Source organism: Octopus bimaculoides, chromosome 6, assembly GCF_001194135.2.
Source record: "Octopus bimaculoides isolate UCB-OBI-ISO-001 chromosome 6, ASM119413v2, whole genome shotgun sequence".
NCBI lineage: Eukaryota > Metazoa > Mollusca > Cephalopoda > Octopoda > Octopodidae > Octopus > Octopus bimaculoides.
In genome coordinates, this window is record NC_068986.1 from 93,558,000 (window position 1) to 93,562,847 (window position 4,848).

The following is a 4,848-nucleotide window of genomic DNA, read 5'->3' on the forward strand; positions in this document are numbered from 1 at the left end:
ATCATCATCATCATCATCATAAGCAGCAGCAAAATTATCATATTCGTCTTCCTTGTTGCCCTTCTCATCCTCATCTTCATTATCATCCTCATCACTACTTCCACCACCACCACCACCACCACCATCATCATCATCATCATCAGTTTTATTATTCTGTGCGGCTTTGTGACAAGCTGATCAAAAGGATACATTTGAATTGATCAGCTAAGAATGCTGAAACCCCTCCATCTCTATCCACACCCACAACAACGACCACCACCACAACAACAACAACAACAAATACAACAACAACAACAACAACAACAAATACTACAACAACAACAACAACAACAATATCTGACCACTCAGTGGTCAACAAAGTGAGTGCCCAGTAGAGAAATGAAGACATTTCGTAAAAAGACGTTTGTACAATCCACATTACAGTCCACACATACACACACATGTATCTATAAACACACACACACACACACACGAACGTTCACAGAGAGATGCACACACATAAAAACATACGCACATGCACACAAACACACACACACATACATACACACACACACACACAAGCATACACGCACAAACGCACATTCAAACATGCACACAAATACAAACATACGCAAACATAAATAGACACATATGCAATCATACATGCAAAGACACGTACACACACCATCTTTGACCAATTCTCCATTGTCCGCTAACAACAACACCACCATCACGACAACGGTTTTGGCAATCACCAACCACCACCACCACCACCACCACCACCACCACTATTCACCACGAATACCCAAACCACTATCACTACTATTGCCATCACCTCACTACAAAAATTATCACCGCTGCCGCCACCACCACAGTGGACACCGACTCCATTACCATAACCATTGTCGAGCGATCTGGTTTCATTATATATTACCTCAAAGCGGCGTGCTGGAATCCTTATCACTCTGGACAAAATGCTTAGCGACATTTCGTCCGCCTTTTAGGTTCTGATCTCAAATTCCGCCGAGGTCAACTTTACTCTTCATCCTCTCGAGGTCGAAAAAATAAGTACTAGTTGGAGCGCTGGGGTCGATGTAATCGGTTAGTCCCCTCGCGCCAAATTTCAGGCCTTTCGTTTATAGTAAAAAGGATTATATATTGCCTCAGCGACCACTTGAACATTTTGCGTAAGTGAAACTCAGATTAACAACAGAATGAACCACTAATTCTTTTCCAATACACACACACATATATACATATTCAAGAATATGATGATAATCGTTGCTCGGAAACCAGATATTGTTGTGGTAGATAAGGTAAAAAGGAAACTAAGATTATAAATATTACCATACCTGAGGATGCACGTATAAGTGACAAACAACTAGAAAAGACTTTAACGTCGAGGGTTCCAGTTGATCCGATCAACGGAACAGCCGGCTCGTGAAATTAACGTGCAAGTGGCCGAGCACTCCACAGACACGTGTACCTTTAACGTAGTTCTCGGGGATATTCAGCGTGACACAGTGTGACAAGGCTGACCCTTTGAATCACAGGCACAACAGATACATGAAGTATGAGTGAGAGAAAGTTGTGGTGAGAGAGTACAGCAGGGTTCGCCACCATCCCCCTGCTGGAGCCTCGTGGAGCTTTAGGTGTTTTTTCGATCAATAAACACTCACAACACCCGGTCTAGGAATTGAAACCGCGATCCTATGACCGCGAGTCCGCTTCCCTAACCACTGGGCCATTGCGCCTCCACTACTATAACGTACAGACTACTAAAAGACGAAATTGCAAGAATGAGAACAATAAGGAGAGTGTCTGTCATTCCAGTAGTTGTAGGGGTACTCGGAGCACAAACAACCAAGTTTGAGAAATATGTCAGAGAAATCGGAATTGATATGAGAGCAGGGCAAGCCCCCCCCCACTCCCGACTGTTCTGCTAGTGGCAGCTAATATTTTGAGATTGGTACTCGGGTATTGAATGTCTTCCACGATAATTATCAACCAATTATTAAAGCTTATAATGTGCGGAAGGAGACCCTGTGAAACCTCTGACAGCAACCTGCTGTCCGCTCTTACAAAATCTACCAGAGCAAACAAGATTGAGCGCTCTGAGAAGTAAAACAACAACAACAACAACAGCAATAATGATGATGATGATGATTTTGGTACATTAGTGTCTTCTAAAAGAAATAGGAATTTCTTGCTTACGTTAGTTTTAGCATTTAGGGAGAAAGTTGAGTGTGTGTGTGTGGGGGGGAACCAAATTTTATTTCTAGATCTCTTTATAAGTATATTTTTATAATTCATATTTTTACTAGAAAGGTTGCAATATATCTCATCATTGAAAAGTAACAGTGCTTTTATACAGGGCGTTGTTATAGGAGGAAGCTACCTTATCAAAAATTTCTTTTGAAGAAGAGAGTTTGCATATCCCATTACTAATGTTGGCTAACATATTTTTAGACACTGTAGGGATCGAGGTGAGAGGACTGTTAGTGCATGTAGAAGAGTTTCTCGTTTGGCTTATGATATGATTCATAAGAGTGTGGGTTTAGATCAGGGCTGGCCAACCTGAGACTCACGGGTCACATGTGGCCTGCAGACTTTTATGTTGCGGCCCGCTTGATACTTTCTTGAAATGGGTTTATTTAAACAAACATTAAAAAAAATTTATCAAAAATTAAAGTTTGTAATAAAAAGTAAAAAAAGAAAGGTACTACTGTTTTTGCAGCGATGAAATTCTATACTGAATCAACGGGCATTCATTCATTATTGTAATAATAGCATGAGAAAGCAAAATGCTTTTAATTCTGTCAGTATACAAGCGGCCCTCAAAAAACTTTCTGTATTTAAAGTAGCCCGCAATGTAATTCGAGTTGGCCATGCTTGGTTTAGATCAAGCACCTTAAAATCAACTTTTGATAGATTAGTAGTAAAAGTGATTTTGGGGGTAATTGAACTAAATGCATCGATGAGTTTTTACCTAAACTTATCAATAGTGCGACCATCACAACCATGAAATATTCCCAACCCATCATCTCATTGACTGCGTTCAGTAAAGATATATTCAAATATTGTACATCTAGAGCTACATTATCGAAGGCATTTCTCCTTTGTAAACACCGTACAATGCTATTCGAGGAACATCTGACTACTCTTTCTTATTTCTTTGTTGCCCACAAGGGGTTAAACATAGAGGGGACAAACAAGGACAGACAAAGGGATTAAGTCGATTACATCGACCCGAATGCGTAACTGGTACTTAATTTATCGACCCCGAAAGGATGAAAGACAAAGTCAACCTCGGCGGAATTTGAACTCAGAACGTAACGGCAGACGAAATACCGCTAAGCATTTCGCCCGGCGCGCTAACGTTTCTGCCAGCTCACCGCCTTACTGCTCTTTCTAGTAGGTCCACCGAGCTCACTCAGAAACCCTCATCATGTACTGTTGTTGTTGTTGTTGTTGTTGTTGCTGTTTTTGTTGTTATCATTAATGCTATTGTTTTCGTTATTCTTGCTTTGTTATTGTTGTTATTGCTGCTGTTGCTGTTAATGTTATTCTTCTTAATGTTGATTTTGTTGTTGTTGTTAAATAGACTTCTGATCAAGCAGTCTATAGAATAGAAAACGATCTAGCCATGGTCATCCCATTGATAGTTGGCAATCAGTGTACAATGTCTTTCAGTCTTTACAGATGACCACATCTGTTAAAACTGTCAAAACTAAACAAATTTCAACAGATGTTGTATTCTCAGTGCGCATGCCCGTGCATTTTAAGTGCTGGCATTCCTTGGTAGCAGATGGACATCAACGGTGATTTGAATAGGGGGAGTAACTGAATCACTGCTCACACACACGGGACACACACAGACGCTGCGACACAACACACGTATACATACATATACATTCAAAACACATTTACACACACACATACGCATATATATATTTAGATATATACACACACACACATCTATCTATCTCCCTCTCCCTCTCTTTCTCTCTCCATATATATATATATATATATATATATATAACATACATATATACTTAGGTACGCACAGATATATACATACATGCATGCATACATAGACAAATATACATAGACAAATATACATATTCACATGAATACATCTATGTATGTATGTATGTATGTATGTATGTATGTATGTATGTATCTATCTATCTATCTATTTATCTATCTGTGAATCAAACAGAGACCGAAGCTAGGCGAATGGCACCGCGAGTACCGCCTTGCTCTCAAGCAGCTCTGCCGTCCGAGACTAAATTTGTACAACTTCAATTCCACGAAGGCGTTCTATAGAGGATTAGTGGTGGGGAGGTGTGATGACGTTCTTGGGGAGAATCTAAGGGTCGACGAGGAACACCTGACCCGCCTGTTCAGAACAATTTTCGGGCCGGGACCTATGGAGAATCACCAGAGATCTCTGGCTTAGCTGTGCTATCAGGAAGCATTGTCAGTTCGGGATAAGTTCTACAGGCACGGTTCGAGATATACCGGACCGACTTGCCCGAGATGCGGTCAGAGCGACGAAACCGTTCTGCATGCACTCGTGCAGTGTCCAACAATTTCTGGCCTGTGCGCTTATGCCAAACGGCTGCTGTCACGTGTGGGACGAATTCGTTTGTCAGCCGAACCGATCGTGAAAATTGCTCCGCCACCTTCCCCCAACCGGGAAGGCAAGGCAGTCTTCATCGTACTGGTGGCCATGGTGAAAAAATGTGTGTGGTAGACTCGAGCGAAACGTTTAGAGACAAACACTTTCCTCTCTGGCCAATCGCTCATTAATTTTTCAAGTATCACTTGAAAAGGAAGATGAGAATAGAGAGGCAAGTTTTGTCT